The following is a 23,960-nucleotide window of genomic DNA, read 5'->3' as shown; positions in this document are numbered from 1 at the left end:
TTCACTTAAGAGCTGGACTTACAATCTTTGTGAGTCCCTTCCAATTCAGACTATTCTGTGATTCTATGATTCTGTGTAACCAAACTGCCCAGTTCAAACTCTCTGGAATAAATCTTAGATCTAGGGAACTGTTTGACAGTCCTCATGCAGAAGTGTTACATGTAAAAAGTCAAGTTTTAAAGGATCTGTCATGTATACTGAGAATTTTTACTAGAGAATAGCTTTTATATTTAGCAACTTTATGTATGGGTTTTATTTAATATCAAAGATATTGATATTAAGAAGCACAACACAGTAATTTGACTGAAAGGCAGAAAACAAAAGTGCTTATTCCATCAGTCTGTCAGATGAAAATAGAGATATTTTCTGACACAATCTAATATCAGATACTGAAAGAATGAAGCTGTGGCACATCAGAACATTTCAGTGTTTTCCCAGAGTTTGCACAATGGCAGAAACAAGAGAACATTTCAATGGAAAAGCAGCTTCCCTTCTCACTGAATTAAGAATATATACAGGAGGTATAGTCCTTGAGTACACCCTTCAGACATGTCAGATAGATTAAAACTTTTCTTTTTTGTACCTGTCTTTCCTGTAATCCTGTTGGATTAGTGGCTGCATGCAGTACTCATAAAGAATAAGAAAAAATATCGTCTGTGACTTCAACATTCTCTTGTGTTTTCAAAAATGCAGCAAATAATTAGCAGAAAATACTGTAGGGGATGTAATCAATGGGAAAATACTCATTTTGCAATGCATCTGTTTCACACTTTTTTGCTATGTGACAAATAGATTTGAAAAGATACAAAATTGTCACAATCCATAAATACAGAGAACCAGAATAAATCACATACCTGATAGTGCTGAGTGCTGATACTCCCATAGGACTGCTGTGGGCTTCTGTACCCTTCAGAGAATGTGTTGCCTTATGGGATCGGTCGGAAGTGGAAATGGATAATGGCATTTGACTCACCAGGAAAATGAACTTGACAAAATCCCACAAAACTTGATCACTATCAGTCTTCTGATGAATCAATTAAGATATTAAATATTAATCATGTTAATGTAACAAAGTTAATGTAAAAATTAAGTGTGTTTCATCTGGCTATAATTATTCATACCAATGTAGTCTAGACATGTCTTCCAGGACTGGTGTTCATTTTATTTGCAACTCACTCCACCTAGCATAGATGTGTAATTCACCTTCTTCAGAGTGTGTTGCTCTGTATATGTCTATGCCCTCATCCAGAGTTATGCACAGCCTGAATGCCTGGATATTCATACAATCCTTTAAAAGAAAAATGTTTGCTGGACAGTCACAAATGAGCCCACTTTGTTTTCTCTACACAGTCCTTTCTCATCAGAAAGGACTCAATCATCAGAACTCCTGCAGAAAAGAAGGTGGAAAATCCTTCTTGCTTTTGGAGACTCATTAACAGAAGAATCCCATAATCTGCAAATTATGGTGTTCTGCCAGGACAGAAAGGCATAACCTCTGTAAGACCAGTGCTGAAAGCAGAAGTGGTTGAGTATCTCAGAGAATGCTGTAGGACTACCATAGTCCATGATACACTGATAACCTGGAAAAATGCTCCCTTTCATGTCTGGATAAGAATTTAATCAGTCAGTCTTGCAGCCTTTGCTGTGCAATTCATTAGCTGCTCAGCATGCCCGACAAGTTGGGCATTACACATGCTCTTATAAGGGTGCCACAGTGGCGTGCTTACCCAGAAGAAGGAATTCCACTGTCATGGGATGAGGAAATAATGAAAGAAGACAATAGAAAGAAACCAGAGGAGAAGCCTCTAAGTTTCCTCAAAATAGGAGACATTACCCTGAAAACCTGACTTGGTTTCATTCTGGACTTAGAGTCCAAGTGGAACTTCAGGGACCTCATTGTATTTTCTTAGGTTATGGGGAACTAGAACAAGTTGGTGCTATATATATGCACATCTTCCTGGAAGGTGAGTCTTTTCTATAGGAAGGGTGACATGAACAAAGAGGAAGAATCTAGCAATACATCATCAGGGATTTTGGACAGAGATGGAGCTTCTTTTGCTTCCCATCAGCAGGCATTTCTAACTGTGTACTGCAATGTAATGCACACACAGAGGCTTTCCATTCTGTCAGGCAGTCTGATCGTTCACACCATGAGAAACATCTGGACAATTTCATATGCTGCAGTTTGTGCTGTAGCACTTAAGAGAGCTATTTTTTCTCTTCCTATTTAAATTCAATAAGCTTTTCAACTCCACAAGAGAAATAAAACCCCCAAAGCTAGAAATTAATCTTTAAACAGTAATATTATGGTAGAAATGCCTTAAAAGAAAAAAGGAGGAATACGATATTCACAGTCCTTTTTTACCACCCCCCGGCTATGACAATAACTAACACTTGGCTTTTCCTCTCCTTCCCTATTCCAGTGGCAAAGTTAGTGCTCTTTCTGGAGAAACTCTATGGTGCAAATAGCAGGACAAACTTACTTTCACCACAGTGTGAATTCAAGACAGAACATTAATTTGAAAAAATAATGGTCCTCATTAGGATTATAATTTTATGAATGGGGAAAGAATCTGAGACCAGCCTTTAAGTCTTAAGAGGTAATACATGAGACTTCACAGGCTATGCAGAACAAACTTTATCTCCAAGATGTTTATGGTGTTTAGGAAGGAAAATTTCTGAAGCTGTCTACAGTTTACTGTCTGTGATGTGCTGTAGGATGTAGCAAGCACCAGAGTCTTGTGCTGATATGAATGTGGGATATAGGTAGGAAATTCACTGAGACCTGAAAGTTTGAAAATGTCTAAAAATGCAAGACATTCTTATAGCACTGGTATGCCTTCCAGGAAGAAAAAATAAAATAATGTTGAGTCTGGTCTCAAAAACTTACCACACAGGTGGAGTTTTAGTAAAAAGGAAACTTCTCTTTTTAGTGATTTTTTAAAAAAAGAATGGTAGGTCTTTGTAGTAGGACCCTTACTGCGATCTGGATGAGTACTTTGTTAGAAGTATGACATGGAGAGAGGAATGTATCTGAGAAAGTAGGCAAAAGGACCTTAAAACACTATTATTTAATTTCAAAAGTAAAACCCAGCATCCTGTATTGATTTAAAAGCTCCTATATTTGTTTTAAAAGCCTTACTGAAATAGGACACTATTACTTTAGTGGGACCTGATAAAGGGAATTTCAAGGGCAGATCATGTCTGGAAAAATTCTCATTGTGGCCCCGCAAAAGATTGAGAAGCATCAGGCTCCCAGTGCATGAATGTACCTTTTGTGCAGACTGAGCCAGCCTGACCTTGCTGCAAAAATACAGCCTTGGGAGAATTGGTAACCATAGTACATGTCCCATCACGGATACAGCTGAGCAGTCTGACAAGAGGACAACTTATACTCAGGGCTCTCAGGCATGCAAGATATGAAGGCATCAATGTGCTGGTGCTCCGGTCCCTCCTGGGGCTGTGTGGTTAGGCTGAGTAGACCTTACACTCCCTAAACATCATCTATAGCTTGTCTTATGCACAGATTGGAAACTGCTGATGGATGCACTACACCTCCACTTAAGACTTTATATGTACACCTGACAGTCACAAGCTCCATCTCTGGGCAGAGTTCATCAGAACAGGATTATGGCCCATGATGAATCCAAACACTCAACATGCAAGCAATACACACACACACACACACACACACACACACAAAGACGTGAAGTACTGGTAAAAATCAATGCTAAGTGGGTTGCCCTGGTAAAAATGATGATCAGCAGTAAATCTAACCAGATTAAGTGCTTGTATACCTTCACTCTTCTAGCCACACATCCAGTCTTGGGTATTTTTAGATGTGTTACAATGAAGGTCACTGCTGAAACATTACATTAGTCCACTGTGTTGAACACAGACACAATAATTACACAGAATTGTAGAATGGGTTGAGAGGAACCTTGAAGAACATCTAGTTCCAACCCCTGCCAAAGGCAGGGAATCTCTCAGTAGACCAGGTTGCTCAAAACTCTGTCCAACCTGGTCTTGAACACCTCAATGTATGGGGAGTACACAACCTCTCTGAACAGGCTGTTCCAGTGCCTCACCTCCCTCATCAGGCAGAATTTCTCCTAATTAACTAATCTAAACCTACCTTCCTTCAGTTTAAGGCTATTCCCTCCTTGTCCTGTCACTACATGCCCTCTGCTCTCTTGTAGAACTCCCTCAATACTGGAAAACTGCTAAAAATTTTCTCCAGTCTTATCTTCTCCAGATTGAGTAACTCTAACACTCTCAATCTTTCTTTGTAGGATAGGTGCTCCAGCCTGCTGGTCAACTTTGTGGCTCTCCTCTGGACTCAGTACAGGAGATTTACAGTTTTCTTAAGTTGGGCCTTCAGAGCTGGACACAGTACTGGTGGGATCCCACAATAGCAGAGTAGAGGGCAAGATCCCCTCCCTTGACCTGCTGGCCATGCTGCTTTTGATGCAGCCCAGGATCTGGGTGACTTTCTGGGCTGCAAGTGCACCCTGCCAGCTCATGTCCAGGATCTTGTCCACCAGCACCCTCAGATCCTTTTCAGCAGGGCTGTTCTTGACCAGTTCATCCCCAAGTCTGTATTGATTTCAGGGGTTGCCATGACCCACGTGCAGGACCTTGCACTTGCCCTTGTTTAACTTCATGAGGTTTACAAAGGTCCACCTCACAATCCTCTCAAGGTCCCTCTGGATTGCATCCTTTTCCTCCAGCATGTTGACTACATCACATAGCTTGACATTGCCAAACTTGCTAAGGGTGCACTCAATCCCACTGTCCATGTTGTTCACAAAGATGTTGAACAGCACTGGAAGGGTGCAGTCTTTACCTGGGCATGATGTATTTTAAGTGTCATCCATTTAATTTCCTTTTCTTTCACCAGCTTATCAATTTGTCCGGTAAATATGTGTACCTGTAGTACTTTTGAAGGTTCCCACTCTTCTTGTTTTAAGCATTAGCAGAATGAAACTAGTGCTAATAACAATAATGTCATGCTATCTATTTCTGAAGTCTGAGTGTAACATTAGGCAAATATTTTCATTACATCCTACTCAAAAATATCTGCTACATAACCGTTATTCATTTCTGTAAATGCTGATAAATAAATTGGTTACTTTTTGTGTACTTTATGACTCTCAGTGATTTCCCATTCAGGAAGTAATGCTGTGAGTTTTGAGAGCCTGAATTTTACCCATCTTACTGTTTATTTCATAAGAACATTTCATAAACTTAGACTTACTATCTTCTGCACTGAGCTGACAAGTGTGACATTAAATCATATAAACATTAATTTACAAAATATTTTCCTTTTCTCCCCCTTTACTGGCATGATAAATGAAATCTTACTTAGAACAAAAAAATGTTGCTATGAACTACAGCTCAGCTTTCACTTGAAAAGTATCCTTGATAAAATGACAAAAAGTTTGTTGCTTCATTTGTCATTCTCTATCTATAAAATATTCTATTCAGCTGTTAAAAAGGAAAAGAATAATATGCAGAAAGGTGGTTATTACGTAAAAAAGAAGGGGGAAAGTCAGAAGCCTAGTCCCTAGTTTGCATATATTGGCCTTAGTCCTCTCCCCTAAATACAATATTCGTTATCTAGAATATATAATAAATATTTTTTCTCAGATGGACCTTGTATTTCCAAAAACTGTCAGCAGTCTCCTTGTTCCCAGACTTCATGCTCATTCAGCTGTTGGCATATCTGTCATGACTCTCAAGAAGAGGGTTGATTAGTACATACTGTGGTAGCTTTTCAAATTAAGGCTTTTTCTCCATGAGTGTGAATTTCACATTTTGGTAGCAATCCATGAAGGATTAAACTTTTAGTTGACACAGCTGAATGGGATTTGAAGTTACTTAATCCCTAAAAACTGGCCTCTCAAACTTTTTGCCAGTTTATTTCCCCAGAACAGTATTTCATAATCAACCTCAAACCTAATTTTTTTTTTTCCAGAAGTTTTTGATGTAGTACTTTTAAGCAGAATCATTGCTTTTTACTAGTTTTTGGCAGATATTCTGGCTCTGCAGAAAAAGAATCTATTTTGTTGCAGGATTTCCAAAGCATTCATGTACTCTGAACTGACCAAAAAGGTGTCCAATTATATGTTTCTCTCAAGTAATTAATCCTCTAGCTGTTTGCCTAAAGCCAACTCTTTTGTTATACTGATGTTTTTTAGTCAATATAAGCAATGAGAAGATTTTTCTTGGGAGGAAGAAATGAAGAGTCAACCCAGGAAAAAGAATAATATTGTCTGTTTGGCAAAGGGGTGCTCTTTCTGTGTGTCAACAGCAATGTGGTGGACCAAAAGTAGCAGTGCTTTAGTCCAGTGGTCATCACTGAGTGGAAGTATTCCCTGAATGCCCCTTTTGGTATTTTAAAAATCAGAAAAGCATCACAACGAGCACCAATGTAGAAAGTAGATAAGGAGTTGAAACCTGTGCAGTGAGTTTCAACACCTAAATGTTTTTCAGCAGTGTACTCTTCCAATCTACCAGCTTTTCTGGGGATTCACAATGAGTTTAAGACTGGTAATACTCGAATTAGATTTCTGATTAACATGCATAGGTTATGCTCCCATCTTACCTTCCACCCTTTGGTTTAGCTTTTATAAAGCATGTGTTCCAATAAACCTGTCAGGGAAGCCAATGATCCTAGCACAGTGTGAACCATGAGCAGTTTCCACACATTGTACTGAATCGTAGATCTTAAATCTTACCCACTAAAAAATCAGACAGCAATCTGCTTGTGACTATCTTGGCTTGAGTAAATGACAAAAGTGAATGGGAGAGGAAGGAAAGAATGATTAATTTGCTTGTCAGCATTACCTAGAGTGAAGTAGGTGTTAAAAGACAGACCAGCTGTGAAGAATAGGGAGATGCCAAGAAGCTGTCATACAGTCACAGGGACATGAGAGGACACACAGGAAAGGCTGGGATAGGCAGATGAAACCAACCAGTGACTTGGGATTGGTCAGCCTGAAGATATGGAACAGGCAGCAGTGATCTTGGAGGCAGGAGGCTGGGTTAAGGGAAGCTGAAGCTACCTGTGAGTGTGTCTGTAGGCTGCTGTCACATATGCCTTTTGGTCATGCAGAAGCTTTCATAGCTTCAAGGAAGACAGATGCACTAGGAGATAATGACGCTGTGATAAAACCGGGTAGAACCTGTGGGGCTTCTGGCAGCTGCTGTATCAGCTTGATTTGTTTTCAATTTACTTTATATTGTTTTCTGTGAAAAAGATCTAGCTTCCCAGCAAGGAGGAAGGTTGCTTATTTCTAGGTGATGCTGCCTGACACATGCAGCACTCTCTGGAGTGTTCATCCCCTGGAAGAAACTGGGAAGGGAGGAAACCTGCACATTGTGCACAAACCATCTGATACCTTAATTTTCTAAAAATTAGTAAATATGTTGATTCTAGCAGAACATGGTGGATACTGTAATCTCTCAGTACATGGTCAATGAAAACCAGTCAGCCCAAATCCTCCAAGATCTATGCTCCAGGGAACATCCAGGTATTTTCTGCAACAGCTTCCATGACATAGGCAGAGAAAGTACTTCTGAGACTATCTTTTGCAGAAGCAGGCTCATACAATGAATTGGACAAAAGCCTTGTGTGCCTTTGCTGAAAGCTCCAGATGCTGGTTCATTGGCAGCTGCTCCCTATCACTACAAGTTTTTTACTATTTGCAGAACAAATTGGTTGTTCTTCTATATATGTCTGCCTAAAAAATATGTCTGCCAGACAATTAGCTAATTGCTAGCCAGTAATCTTTGGACAGTATGTTGCAGGGTCTCTTACATTTCAGCTCATTTTTTGAGGCAGTACAAACTAAGAGAAGCTTCTTCAAACGAAAAACTAGTTTAAAGCTGCTCTAGGTAATGTCCCTGTCACTGCCAGTTACAGTGCAGGAAGGGGTCTGGCACAGAAGGGCAGTGTAGACTTATTCCAGAAACATATTAATGATTTTGCAAGGAAAACTCTCTGGCTTCATGGGAGACAGACTTAATCTTTTAGTAACAGAAATACACACTTGCTCTTTCACCCTAGTACTTTATTAATTTATTTATTTTCCATGGTGGACACTCAGTTGTGCCCCAAAACAAAACCTTCTGTTAATGATGGCCACTGAATAGCATGGAACTGTAGAGATGAAACGTCAGTAGTTCTTACCAGGATACCAGCTCAGGGTATGTTTCCTACCATTCTTTACCACAGTTCACTAACTCATATGAGAGCTACACGAATGCTCTTCCATCACTGGGATTAGTTGATCTATTTCAGCTGCCACACCATGGAAAAGCCTTTTTCAAGGACCAAGGAACCTGAAATTGAAAAGAGAATTTAGGCATTCTTTTCTCACTGAATTGCTTGCAAATAATGATAAAAACATGAGCAAACTCATTTTCAGTTATGTGATAAGAAAGAGCTAAACTAATGGAAATGCAGTTATAGAAAAGAGGAGATGATTATAAATGAAGTATCTTTCATTTAGATCTGAATGTGCAGATCCACTTTGATAAGTTAACAAAATCTATTGCCTTTTCAACACAGTATTAGTTCTTGATAATATTGAAGGCATTTGATTTCTTTGACTGGGAAAAAAGCCAATCCTAATCACAGGCACTGCAAATACTGGTCTAATCCCTGTCTCTGATTTATTTTCCAGGTATTAATAAAATGATATTTCTATTCATTTCTATGCATTGCCAACATATGACTGAACAGTCCTCCAGGAGATAGATTATTTTAGGTTCAAAAAAAGTTGCTGCAACCACTTTCCTAATCTCCTGATTCATTACAAGGACACCATGTAGGTTTTGAGAGCATGAGCTACTGTATTACAATTATTGTATCCAAGAGTGAACAGAAAAAAAAAAGAAAGGAAGGGGAAGAATAGTAGAAATACTATAGAGAAAAAAAAAAAAAGAATCATCATAGTGAAAAGAAAATGAGTTTTAAAAATCTGTTTTATCTAGTCATCATAACTCCTTCACAGATAATAGACTTTTATAATTTTATAGGAATGCAAGCACATGATTAAATTACAAGGATAAATGTCTTGCTTAAACACATTTAAAGAACTTTGTTAACTTTCAAAATTTTTATATTGTTAATAGGTGACTTTATTAACAGCTCTGGGGGATAATTTGGAAAAGTTAAAGGAAAAACAAAAAGAAAGAGAATTGGGATCAGCTATTTGTTCAGGTCACCGCACAAAAACTTGAAATCACAGCCCTAATGTAGGCATATTGTGCAGATGCATTCTTTAATGCAACACATGGCTAAACAAAAAAAGAGAGGGTTGATCCCATCTGTCTCACACAATCTTGCTCTCTGTATTCCCTTCTAGTGTCACAATTTCATTTGAAAGCAACCTATTTCCAAATATTTTAAGATTTCCTGGGAATTTGCTGAATGTTTTGTTGTTTAGTATGGTATATCAACCAACAATTAATATTTATCATCTACTAATGCAAATCTATTTTTGTGTAACACAATTGCTTAACACCATCCTCAACACAATTCCTCTAAATTAACATATGTTTTAACTTAAATCTTCATGGTTCTTCTTTTAAATCATCTTTTTAATTAATTTAATGTTATGGATGCTAGAATTCTGCACTAGCATTTGTTAAAAGTTTGGCTTTACAAGATAACAAAACATGAAAAATATAGTTTGTAAGAACTATATTGAAAAGACCTATATGCTTATGTACATGTACAGTTAGGATGATGTCTATAGAATAAATTAATAAAAAGCAAAAATTAAACAGTACCTGTTATAGTGATAACTCGTGGAATAAGCATAACTTCTTTCACTAATTTCAGTTTTGCAGGTGACATTTTTTCACAGCTCAACAGAGTAACGACTGGGAGAGGTTTCTTTAGGCAACTCCAGTAATTGGGAATGCCAGGTGAAAATAAAGAATCAGAATAATTTCTGACATATTTTAAGTATGGCACAGGGTTCAGACTGCTAAAGGCAATGGGGTGAGGGATGTATTTAATAACACTGTCACAACTGGCTTCAGAATTCTGCAATAATTATGATAACTGGGATAAAAAAAAACAAATTACATAAGTCACATGTCCCTGCTCATGTTTCAGCAGTGCAATATATATGTACAATGGGATATGGCTAACGGTGACCCCAGCCTTTGCTATAGTAAGTGATGTTCTCCCAATAGGCAAGCTGCCACACAGCACTGATTCAACAGGTTCTGCAGGTGGGCTTCTCTTCCATTGACACTATCTTTCCTAAGAGACAGAGACTATTTTCTTGGTTCTGAACATATGCTTGTGTATCACAGTTATGGGAGTAAATACAGTATTGCCATTTCAGTGTGTGCTCAATGTATTAAAAAATAACAATTTATTTTTCAAAAACTTAATTTTGTCAGTTGATTTATATTGAATGGGAGTACACATACTTGATTTCCTATAATAATGAATGTGAAAAAAATTTAGGCCTATTTCAGTTGGCACTTTCAATGAGAAAACAGGTCTTTTAAATATTACACATCCACAGTCTTATAATAATTTCATAGGAATTTATTTCCCTTTCAGATACATTTTGAACAGCTTAAACGCAAGAAGTTCCCACTATCCCGTTTGCTGTCCACAGTGCTTACAGGAACACTTACAGGGAATACCTGATGAAGCTGCAATAAGTGGTCTGATTCACAAGAACCACTGTATTTGACAACTGTTTTATACTGTCTTCAAAAAGTCAGGCACTGAGTCTAACAATAATATTACAGTCAAGTCACAATTCATAAAAACAAGTACTATATGTAATGTCTCAGTGAAAAAGAAGTAATACATATATCAGCAGAAGCTTGACTGAAAGTGTAATATACACCATGATGATACCTGGATGAACTTCACAACTGCAGAAGTTACATTTCAGGTCAAAGGTGAATTTACTCTGCACACATCCAGCATATGAATTGGAATTTTCTACTGACAGTATATGACCGTTGTAACTAAACTGATAAATAATAATAATTTACCAAAACTTTCTGCCCTTCCAATAAATTATAGCAACCCTTTTTTGTCTGAGTTTAATGAATAGATAAAAATAATATATTGTGTTCTTTTGTGTTCTTTTCTTTTGGGTTGATTTTTTTTGGGCCTTGTATTCTTACCTTTTTTCCTATTCTCACACCATTTTTTCCTCTAGCTGTATGTTTGAATACACCCTTTTACGCTATACTACCCACTGTTCCCATCTCATCCCCTTCTTTCTTTCTCTTTTGCTTGTCACTATATTTCCTCTTTTTCTCAGTGTTAGAAGGAAACTTTCCTTCATCCCTCTTTCAACTGTTTTAAACTTACGTCTTAATTCTATTTCCATTTTCTGCTCATTCTGTGATTTCCTTTTTCTTTCCTCATTGTTTCCATTTTTATTCTTCATTTGCATCATCCTCCATTCTTATTCCTCCTGCTGTAGAGTAATAACCTCATGTGTAAACCAACTGTAAAACAAGGGCAGAAACTGTTCAACCAGTGCATGTGAATAATGAGGAAACTGTGTTTTCTCCTCCCTTATTTTGCTGCAGAAACTGCTCTAGTCAGAAAAGTTAGGAGAGAGTAACCCAACCCTTAGAACATGAGACAGGGTGTCTTTTAGGACCTTTATAAGTATCTTTATTGCAGAAAATATTAAAATCAAATAAAGTAAAACCTGGCTTTCCTCTTTCTTTCTTAGGTGTTGGGAGTTGAGTGTTTGATGTAGGGGCCAGAGTGGCTTTTGCTTCTTCTTCTTCTCCTCCTTCTTGCTTTTGAAATTCCTTTTTTTCTTCTACTTTTTTTGCAACGTATTCACTGAGGGAAGAGGCATAGAAATTATTGGTTCAAAATAATCTTTGGTGTGACAAGTAGACACACGTCATACAGGCTAAAGAACATGCTAGGAGGTAGATTAAGTGCATGTATTTGAGCTTCTGACATAGATTCACTGTGTGAAGATGGAGAAGTCCATAAGCTTATATAATTATTTTTTGGTAGTCATCTGCAGCATTGATTAAACGAAAAGAACCACCAGCAAGTATCACAAATCTTAGCTCATGCTTTGCAAACCACTCTGGTTTGAAAGTCAGCTCTGAGCAGACAATCTGAGCACGAAGGATGTATTTGTTTTGCATGGGTAGTAACAGATCTTGTCTTAACTCCACGACATCCCACAGCCTGGCTTTGGTTGCTAAGCCAGTAGGTCAGTTCTGGTTATTGTGTGACTGCAGACTCAGAAGTGTCTGAATTCCAGTTACATGCCTGAAGTGGAAACTTCACTCAAGGGTCATAGACAGCCAATTCAGGTAAACTGAGTATGTAAAATATATAAACAACGTGTTAAAATCTTATTTAGACTCACTTTCCAATTGAGTCCTTATTCCCTTTATCAAGGTGATGTCCTGAGAAGGCTGACCTAGAATTAAGAATAAAGTAGTATTTATTGATAGGCCTTAAAGGACACACCTTGGGCAGTACAAGGGCCTGGAAAGGGATTCACCCAAGATGGACCTAAATATGGTCACAAAATCAATGACTGGTCACAAGCTCTCACATTTTTATAAGTTTTGGTCCATCTGCATATTGGGATTCATTATCCAATTACAGCTTCTGATTATGAAGTCCCATCCTTCTTGTTTTCTCTCTTCAGTCCACCTCTGTTTATGCTTTTGGGTCTGAAACTTCTAGCGATTGTCCTTGGTATCAAGCTAGAAAAAGAATTGTTTGATCTACCTACTGTGTGAAGAGAGCTCACTAATACTTAATATGAAACTCAAAACTACACACCTAGGCAGCACAGAATCTGAAAAATATGAAAGCTAACACTTAAGGAATCAAATGTTCTCCCAAATCTAGTCCAAGTGGAAAGCAATTAGATCTGTTTTCTACAGTCTGTGGTCAGTGTGGCAGCCCAAAACAGCATGCTTTTAACATAATTATAAACAGCAGGCAACGTAGCAGAATGGATCTGAGACAGACATTACATCCTAAAAATATAAAAGCTAATAATAGAAAACACTGAATATTCTATATGCTTTCCATTAAAAATATAAATAATTGGTGTATATTTCAAGTGTAATAATTTGCATAATATTCAAGACCTACCCAAGCATCTCATCAGCTTGACACTGGTCAGTAGGCTGCAAGTCTCTTAACATTGTGTTCACTGATTCATTGACCCATTCCACAGCAGTATGAACACAGTAATTTCTTTCTTTCTCATCAGTTTCAGTTTTTTCAGGTAAAGCTTTTTCAGTTTTCTGAGAATGAGTAGCCATTACAGCAGAACAAATCCTCTGGAAAAAACCTGCAAATAGCAAAACAATGTAGAAAGTTTTAAAATATTAATTTCTAACTTGGAAACGTCATTTGAAAGACTAAGAATTATGTTCTTACCAACACTACAAGTACATATCTCCACATCTATTTGGTCCTCTTTTCTCATTCAGAACCTTCTTTGTAGCCTCTTATACTTTGGTAATTGCAGATATTCAATTTTTTTAACCTAAATTATACTATATAGGCAAAAACTCTCTGACAGATCTGCTTTATAGATACATACTCTGCTGTTAGAATAGAATGGAGCTATTTTAAGGACCATACAGTCATTAGGACACCTTTTATTGTAGCTTTTGGTAGCCCATTGTACCATGATCTATCAGCATTCATGCTTAAGGACATCTCTCATGATCAGATACTTTTGTCTTAGATAATTTAAAACTATTTTTCTGTACAGATGAAGAATAAATGATATTAAGAAAATTCCCTTTAGGAAGACATAATTTACAAAGTTCACAGAGCTGCCTGTATTAACAGTATTAGCTTTACATCCAGTGAATATCTATGAAGTTACATGTAATTCAAGAATGAAGTGAACCAGAGTTTAACTTAGGGAAATTAGAAATTATTACTCCACCAAAGCTAGAGCTGCAAAGGCCTAACTTGAATATTTCAGGCTGGGGAAGAGATGAGCCATCAATTTTGCATTGCAGGTGCTACATGGATTACGTTTGACTTTAGTATCACCCACAACAACCTATCAGCTCAGTGTAAAAGAAGTGCCTTCACCTGTACTTTCACCTGTACTGAATTTTCCTGCAAGAGTGTTACACAAAGAGAGACATAAGGACCTGAAAATTAAAGAAAAAGATAAATTATGAGGTGTAATTATGGGGTGTAAGAAAAACCTATGTGATCATTAAAAGAGAAAAAAAATATACATACAAAGGTATTATATCAGATCCCACTCATAAAATATTGTCTAATTAATGGAAAATAAAGCTTTCATAGTTGCTGCCACTAACTTTTCATGACACCTTTTTTTGTCCAATTTACAATACTCAAATGTTGAGTCACAGGGATTTATTTCTCATCATGAACATGGAAAATAAAACGTTTCTTGGGATGTAGAGAAGAACAGTACCTCTCCCTGATATTTTCCTGGTAAAATAAATAAAACAGAAAAAAACAGCTCATACCTTCTCATATTTTTTTAACTGTACAGTATATTTCCACTTCTAATATTGGCTGACCAGCTCTATCAAGAACTTTTCTTCCAACTAATTTGCATATTTACTGGAGCTTTTGAACATTTAGACAAGTAGTTAGCCTTAAATGAGCGAGAAAGAATTTCATTAAAAGTCAATTTCCAGACAAAGAGGTTTTTATTCCATGAAATGCACTTCAATCAAATTCACCACTGAACAAATCCATTATGGGTCCCTTCCAACTCAGCGTATTCTATGATTTATATGTTCCAGCAAGCTTTGAGCCCTGTGAGAAAGTTGGAAACCAAGCCTTCTGGGTAGGCAGAGTTCTCTTTCTTCTTTCAGTGTGGTCTGCAATGGGCCTGATGAACTATCAAAATCCAGGATCTTTGGGTCTCGTGTTTGTAGTTAATAGACACCAATGTTGGTTTAGAAAAGGGATTAAGTTGCTACCTGAGGTTTACTACATACCTCCTTCCTAGTGTGATTATTTTGTCTGGGATCAGAGAGTCACCAAACCACGACTTACCAAATGGGAAAAATAGGAAACACTAAGAGCTACAAAGAAAAGGAACATGCCAACCAGCAAGGAAAGGTGTTACCAGCTCTAGTCCCTTCCACTAGTGATGGCAAAACACTTGGAGATGGGAAACAGTATAAGATGGAATTAAATACTTCAATTCCACAGCCACTCTCCCATCAAAGAACACACTAGAAATATTTTTTGTCATAAGCAGCTTACTATTGTAGTATTGGCAATTCCAGTACTGACACTAACTGAGGTTTCATTAGGACTACTGTCAACAATATTTTGTCAAGTGGGAAGAGATAAAATTGTTCTGATTCTCGGCCCTTCCAGTGAGGTCCATGAGCACTTCCACGGCCTTGCATGAGCAGCTGCAGTGCGAACAGCACGCAGTCTCTTGTCCCTGCTGGCCCCAGAGTCATCACTGCTGAGCACTTTTGTTAGGGACGCCCACTGTGGGCCGCTTTGGTTTTTCAGGTCCAGACAAGAAGCCCGGCTGCTGCGGACACGAACTTGCCAGAAAAATCGCATCCTTGCCCGGGCCAGATGGGAGTCACTGAATTGTCACCGCACAGGACGCTGCACCCCCTTGACCCGAGGACAAGGCCTGGGAGGGGGCTCGGGCACGGCGGGCACACTCACGGCGCCTCCGCCGGCCCTCGCCGGGGCCAGGAGATGCCGCTCCGGCCCCTCCGGCTGCTTCCGCCGCCCGCGCAGGCAACTCCCAATAGAGACCCCCGTGGCGCAGGGGGAACGCGGCCTTCAGCGCTTTCTCCGTCCGGACACTCGGTGCCCTCGGTAGTACTCGGTCTCCTTCCTCCCCCGCTACTCGCCCGCCTCCATGGCGGGGCCGCTGCCGGGCACCGGAGCCAGCAGAGCCCGGCCCTTCCTGCCCTGGTTCCCAGGCAGCCGCACCCCAGGGCGCTCTGCCCGGCCTTCACCGTCCCGGGGCTCTGCTCTCCCTGACCCGCCCGGCAACATCCCGGGCTGGGAGCCGTGGCTGCTTCGGCTTGGCACAGCTCGGTTCCTCAAAGCCCGGCCATCCAAGTCAGGAGGCCCCGAGCAGGCGCTCCTCGGCCCTAAGTCTCCACAAAACTGTGTAAAAATCATGGTTCTGAAAGAGGGACAGGCTGTGGCTTGGGAAATGTCTGGTGAAGACAATGCTGCCAAACGCCCACAGTAACTCCTGCTTTTGAAAGCCCTCTACTTTCAATGAAAGGAAACGTTTCACAACCTAAATGATCATTTTTAGTCTGCAATTTCCTACAGTAACTTTCACTTTGTTTGCTGGTAATTTTGTTGAAGTAACTGAAAATTGAGATTCTTTAAAAGCTGTTAGCTGCACACATCCCCAGCTGTAAAATCAATATGTGCAGACCTTTACTCATTGTGTGCTCACTTCTCTGGGTGGGGTGATAATGAAGAAAAATCCCCATGGAATAGTTTTATTTTTCTTTCACATTCTTTAGAAATACTATGATACTTCTCCAAGCAGTTAAACCCTCTTTTTTTAAAAGCTGTTTCCTCTGAAAAAGTTTCTAAGCTGTCATTTGCTACCTGTTCCTTGAGGAGAGTGGGTAGCAAGTGCCTCATTAGATTTTCTTACTCCAGGACAAGTTACTGTGGTGGGTGGCTGCTCCTTTGGGTACATAGCTGTTGCTTCAGGAGGGGCTTGTGCAGTCAGAGGGCTGGGGGGCAGTAGTGAGATAGTGCAAGGTCTGTGCCACATGCACAGGCTTGCCCCAGAAAACTCTGGTTTAATTAGATATTCCTGGAAGAACTTCTAGAGGTGTAATGGTACTGGTGTGGCAGTCTCTGAGCATCATCGTATGCTTGGTAAGATGACCCAGTGTGAGAGCTGGGTCTTCTGATATGTTTAGTGCCTCTAGATCAGTTTCCCACCTTCTGCCTTTTAACGGGCTCTAAGTAAAAATGCATCACGAAGGAGTATGTTGGAGATAAAAGGGAGACTAGGGAAAATGTCAGACTGCTCTGTAAGGAAATGGGAGAACTGATTGCCTAGGCTAAGAAGAAGGCTGATATACTCAATGTCTATTTTGTCTCTGTTCACTGGCGAGTGCTACAGCTACACCACCCAAGTGACAAAAGGAAAAGTCAGGGACTGAGAGAACAAAGGGATAACAGTGTTAGTGGATGAGGGAGGAGTAATTGATGTCATCTGCCTGTACATGTGCAAAGCGTTTGACAGTGTCTGCATGACATCCTTTTCTGTAAACTGGAGAGATGGATTTGATGGATGGACCACTTGGTGGATAAGGAATTGGCTAGATGGTCACACGGAAAGGTTTGTGGTCAGTGTTTTGATGTCCAATTGGACAGCAGTGATAAAGAGGCATCCTCAGGGGCCACTGTTGGGACTGGCACTGTTTAACATCTTTGTCATCTTTGTGATATTGACAGAGGGACTGAGGTACTCACAGCAAACTTGGGAGCCCATCTCCTGCAAAACCTCCCAGTCTTTGCTCTCCGTCTTCCTTGCACAGCTTGAGGACACTGACTTCATCCCACTCATCCTCCTCCCGCAGCAAGGGCTTGACCCCAATACTCTGGAGCCTCACATGTTCACATTTGTCCCAGCATGAGCTCTTTGTCACTGACATCTTCCCAGCTGGACAGCACGGACAGTCAATTACCATTCCCTTTCTGCACATTCTGGCCAATGGAGCCTTCCTCTTCCAAAAGCTCTTGGCCAATGGATTCTTCCCAATCAGACAGTTCTTGGTAGCTCCCTGCCTGTCCTCTGTGGGACACCTCTGTCTTGTTGCATTCATCCCAGCCAGAGAGTTCATGGTAGCTACCAGCTTCTAGGGAGTGTCATTGCTAAATAGATTCTCCCCAGTCAGAAAATTCCTGGTAGCTATTGATATCTGCTTGGGACAGCTCTTGCTCGATGTATTTGTCCCAGTTGGGCTGTTCTTGGAAGCTACCGGCATCTCCTTAGGACAGCTCTGTCTCACTGCAGTCCTCCCCTTCGGATATCTGCTGGTAGGTACCAGCTTCTCCAGGCATCAGCTCCTGCTCAGTGTAGGCTTCCCCAGGATACTTCCCAGTAGCTATCAGCATCTCCTGTGGTCACCTCTGGTTCACTTCAGGCTTCCCATTGGGACCCTTGTGGGTACCTGCTGTCATTCCCTGGGGTCAGCTCTGGCTCACTACAGTCTTCCCCTTGGGAAACTTCTTGGTAGCTACCAGCATCTCCAAGTTCAGCTCTGGCTCACTGCAGACTTCCCCTTAAACACTTCCTGGTTCTACCATCATTCCCTAGTGTCAGCTCAGGTGCACTGAAGGTTTCCCCTTGGGCTACATTCTGGTAGCTGCCAGCTTCTCCCGGGGTCAGCTTTTGCTCTGTGTAGGCTTCCCCCTTGGAAAGTGACGACTGTATCTCCTGGGGTCAACTCTGACTCAGTGCAAGCTTCCCCTTGGTACTTCTTGTGTCACTTGGTATTTGTTCCTTACTCCTTTAGATAGCTTTCAGTCTTCCTCCTCATCCTACTGGGGAAGCTGAAGCTCGCTAGCCAAGCCCCCTTCTCGCTGTCTTCCTGTGGCAGTACTGACCCCTTTCTGCCTCCTCCTGCTGCTCACTGAGGGTGTGTGCTCCCAGGGGGCTTGGGGAGGGGCTGTGGGGGTATCAGGAGCTGTGCAGGATAGAGACTTGTGTCTCTTCCCTTCATGCTGGAACTGCTGCTTCTAGTTGTGCAGCTGTGCTCTGCTCCAGGTCCCTCTGTTCTGCTGGCTGGTGGCCAGGTGCCTGGATTTCCATCACAGCCTTGCTCATGTTAATGTTCCATGTTAATAATCCGGCAGAGCCTGGCTGCAGCCTGGGGGGCTGTGTGGTGCAGGGGACTGGGCTCTCTGTCCCAGCCAATGGCACCTCCTCACTGAGGGCAGGAGAATCTGGTGCCTTTTCCATCTCAGGAGCCAGAGGCTCAGGGGGCTCCTCCTCAGCAGGTGCAGCTGGGGCAGCAGCAGCTGCTGGCTTGGCCTCTGTGGGACTCCCTGGGGCAGCAGAGGTGCCATTGATAGAGCTCCTGGCCTGTCACACTTTCTTCCCAGTGGTACAGCTCTTGCTGTTACATCCAAGCACTTTTTGTGCTATTCTTTTCTCCTGAATCCCATTTCATGTTCTTGTATTAATTGTGCAAATAGCCAGCAGCACGTCTGTAGAAGGGGCCATAAGGTTTAATTTTTTTTTATTGTAAAGGAATCTCCAATGAAGACTTTTCCAAAGCTTAAATAATGCTCTTTGTCTACTGGGGCGAAAAAAGAGATGTAGCGGGGAAGCCTGAAATACCATTAATTGAGAAGAACTTTAAAAGCTGTCTCAGTTTTTGAAATCAGTTCTCTACAACAGCAAATATAACCACTGATATTTTTTTCTTAGATAAAGAGATGTAAGTTCCTGCTTGAAATAATGTATAATTTCAGTAATTGTGGCTCCATAATCTGCCATTGAATGAACAGGCAGTGAATACCTTTGATTGAACATACCAGATGTTTGATACATTGGCATTATTGAGCTTTCCTTCTACTATTTAAACTTATTCTGGATTACTCTTAATTACATTAATCAGTGTCGTTCTATTATCATCTCCCTTAATGAAAAAATCTTGATTTATCTGCTTGAAAAATTGCTGGCTGTGATCAGGCACCTGACAGCTTTTGAAGAAAAATGACCTTTAACATGACGCTAAAGAGGGTGTTTGCTCTTATTTATGCTTGGGTGAAGTTCAGCTCATGAACATGTGCTCTCAGATTTCTTTCTGAGAAGAAAATTTGTGTTAGACACAAGCACTAGCAATGTTTTCTGATACTGTAGGTCTTGCAGGTGTTATGAGTCTAGGCCTAGTATTAGAAAATCTGATACCACTCATGGCTGTTCTAGTCATCAGCTTTTCTCATTTTGAGCTGAAGATGTCCCCATCTTCTGATGGTTAGACCTGGAATATTAAGCAGCTTCAAGCTACTAGACAGATACGACAAAGAATAACTTAAAATATTTTGAATATTTTGGAATGTAATATTACATCTCAAATTATGTTTGGATTGGGTTCATTTCTCCTTATCTCTAAAAAGTGTCACTTATTAATACAGCCTATTGTTTTCCAGAGATCCTTGTAGCATGCTGTCTACTTTCTTCTGCATGAAGGCCTGCAACAAATAACTTTTGTCTCCCCTTCTGACAAAAATTGCAGCTCCACATGCTAGCATTAGCACCTGCTAACACCAGAAAGAGTGCTACCACTTTACCTTGTGAATACCCAGTTCTTGCTTCCCTAGCCCCAGAGGAAGGATGAGGGAAAAGGAGTGTCGTGAATGTGGGCTCCTGTGACTCCAAAGTCCATGTTTCATTAAGGCAGGAAATTTAAACTCTTCCTTTCTGCTTTGAAAACCATTTAATTTGCCCTAAGTTACACTAGTGACATCACTCCAGTATGTGTGGCTATAGGAGCAGAAAACCTAGAGTTTCCTAAGGGCTCCAGTTCCAGATTTTGTCAGCAGTTTGCCTGCTAAGAGGAGGAGCAACTTATATCCTCAAGATATACAGATGGCTTTGCATACTCCCATGGTTCCTGGCAGTGAGCATCATTTACACTTCTGGAGTGCAGCCTCTTCGTTCTAGACTGATGCAGTAACAAAATAACACCCCTGCATGTTCAATAACTTGGCAAACAACCACATCATTTTGTAGTTACATTATCTTTTATTTTTCCAAAAATTCAATCAGTTCAGGAGATGTAGATATTTTGTTTTATTCCCTAATCCATGATTTCAGCATTTTAGTTAGATTATATCAGTATTAAGTATATCAGATAGTAACACAAAATGTTGGCTTACAAAATTTATATAGAAGCAATATCCTATTTATATTTTTTGCTCAATTTTGGGGTCAAAACTTGAAATATAATAAGGTTTTCTCTGATATATGACTGACCTTTTTCTAGTAGGGAGTTATAAAAAAAATAGCAATTTCAATTTTTCTTTACTTCCTTGCATCTATTTCAATACCATAGTTCTTCCTGTTTCTATCTTCAAAGAAAAAGAAAGGAAGACAACAAAGTTTAAGGTGTCCTTTTTATTGCATTATAACAAAATATTAAGTACACTGTCCTGTGTGTTTTATTTCTCTTTTATCTTGATGAAATAATCTTTGTTACATTTCAACACAGCATTTTTATAAAAAATAGTATTTGCTTTAATAATAACCATATATAGTTTTTGTTATTATCACCTCATAAAAAGCCTAATTTTGTGCAATTTTGAGACAATGTTCTCAGCAAGAGACTGAAATATCACAAAGAATGATCTCCTGGTGAGAAGAAGCAAAAGACAGATTTCTCTCAGCAAAATGCAAATTAATTTCACTGGGTTTTCCTCAGCACAGCAAAGGGAACCATAGCAACATAGGCAAGCATATGCATTCAAAAGCTGTCATTGACTGATACAACTGAGACAAAAATTAAAGGGCAAAATCAATAGTGTTCAAAGTTTGCAAGCAAACGTGATCATCATTCAAATTTTGCATTTGTATTCAGAGCTCATACAAAATCAGGTATAAAGGTCACAGATAAGTAAATTTGAAACCTCTGGGTTGCATTTCTACTGTTATAACAAATTTTATGTTATTTAAAGGAAGAGTGCCTTTTGGAATGCAAGTCTTCGTGCTGTGTAAAGGGTGTTTGGTGGCAAATTCCCCAGTTCCTGGAGGTTCAATGAATTAGAAACTGTAGCTGGTTGCTACTGCATATATTACACTGATTAACACTCCGGATCTTTTTCTGTAGATGGCCTGTCATGATTAGCATGACAGCATCAAATGCTGTTTAACTTCTCCTGCAGACTGGACATTCTTTTACTTGGAGAGTCATAGTCTTCTTGGGAATAATAACAGAAAAATTCAGACTGGATTCAATACATAAAGAAGTGATGGGAGAGAAGATTATTAATGGCAGCCACTGCAGCTTCCTGTGTGGGAAAAGAACAACAGAAAAAAAAAAAACTCCAGAAGCTAAAAAAGCCCCCCAGAGTATATCTGTTCTACAATATATAACATCAGTTTGAATTTAGATAATGACTTTGGCTGATAAAGGCTCTGTAAAACACAAAGCCTTTGAGTAAGCAGTTTGATTTTTACTCTATGACCTTCAGATTGAAATCTGGCATTTATGCTCAAGATAATTAGATGAGAGCTGACCTGAAGCTCCCAAACCTTGCCATTAATAAGAAATAAGAGGTGAATGGAGTACCTAGTGTGGGAATTTACATTTAAGATTTTTAAGAGTAGTTTTCAGAGCAGCATGACTCAATATACTCATCAGTAACCAAAGAACCAGATTAAAAAAATAATAATACCAGCATACACACTGGTTAGACAAAGAGTCTAGTGTTATCCTTCTTTATAGAGGGAGGGAATTAGCAAATACATGGCCTTTTTTCCTACGGTAGGAACACACTGAATCCCATGGCTATCCACATCATTAGTAGGATTGTGAAAATTTGCACATAGGGAGGGTCTAAGAGTAGAAATGATGAATGATCATGTAAAACATGGCTTTCTTCCAAAGAATTGAAGGGTTCACTTTTTTTTAGTATATTTAAGGGAAGTAAGAGAGGCAGTGTGATTCAGTCGTAAAAGTATCTTCAGGAAGCAAAAATGGTAAGCATTTTAGGATTTTTCCAGCTCACTTAAAAAAAATAAAAATGTAATGAAAGTAAATGTTCTGGACTTAAAGATGTATAATTTAGATGAGAAAAATTAAGTACATTTTTACAAAAGCCATAATTACTCAATTATCCAAACCACTAAGATAAGCTGTAAATATTAACAAGAACAGTATTTTTATTATAACACTTATTCTTGAGATCTTCAAATGAGGTTTGAATTACTTCTGGGAATACACATTGGCCAAATTCAAATTACTGAGGTTAATATGAAAATAACTGAGAGAAATTCAAGATACACTAGAAGTCAAAGAACTGGCTACTAGTTCTTCTTAGCTTTCAGGTTTTTCATCAGCATTTCCAAATCTACCCTTTAAAGTCAGTATACTGTGTATTCAGTAGCAATACATGGAACAGACCTAAGGGATGTGTGTGTGTGTAAATTAGTAGTGGTGAAAAGGGGAAATAGGTTTCTGTATATCTCCTGCGATATTTTTCTCTCTCCTTTCCTCTCTTCTTCCAAAACTCTCATGGTCATTTCCTAACAGTCAGCTTACACTGAGCAGGATTTATCTTAGAAAGATAAGGAGGGTTGGTGGAGATAATACTTAGCAAAATGGTTTTATGTCTGAATTACCAATAGCACTTGCTGGTTCAACTGATCAATTCATAAAGCATATTGAAGGAGATGGGGAAGAAGAGCTGCTTCCATGTATAAATATGTATGTAAATATCCTCCAGCTATATAATCTGGAGAGTACACCCCACTAATTTCTGCTCCAAAATGCAAAACCTGAGCAGATGGACAGTCAGAGCAGCACTGTAGCTGACATCAGGACTTTGCTTATATCATTGTAATTGTGACTGTAGCTTGCTAAGCAAAATATTTGCAATGCAGAGTTAGCCTACATTCCCTTATGCTTTTAAATGAGGCATGGGGGGGTCTTAAAATTTTTTTTTAAAAGTACAGTTGCAGCATTCTAAGGTTCTGATTTTCAAAACAACAGCCTAGGATTAGAAAACTGTCTTAGTCAAGCAAATACTTCTTTATTCAGAAGGTTACCTTTTTTTTTTTTTTTTTTAGTTACTGAAGGCTTTGTACAAATAGAAGGGAACTCATTTTGCAATGGGCAAATCTGGAAGCAGCCAGGGATACCTGGGATGTTTGTGCAATTGTGATGAAACCTCATGATTAATTTAATATCTTCAGAAGCAGCAGATACCATGGATT

General features: G+C 39.5%; 1 pseudogene; it reads right to left on the bottom strand.

Annotated features, from left to right (window-relative positions):
* Window positions 1–17,484: 17,484 nt before the first annotated feature.
* LOC148184647 (uncharacterized) lies at window positions 17,485–18,980 on the bottom strand (annotated as a pseudogene).
* Between the last annotated feature and the right edge of the window lie 4,980 nt (window positions 18,981–23,960).

Source organism: Pseudopodoces humilis, chromosome 3, assembly GCF_049639895.1.
Source record: "Pseudopodoces humilis isolate 2021_Gansu_Grassland_sample_001 chromosome 3, ASM4963989v1, whole genome shotgun sequence".
NCBI classification, from domain to species: Eukaryota; Metazoa; Chordata; class Aves; order Passeriformes; family Paridae; genus Pseudopodoces; species Pseudopodoces humilis.
This window is presented reverse-complemented; position numbering and strand designations above follow the sequence as displayed.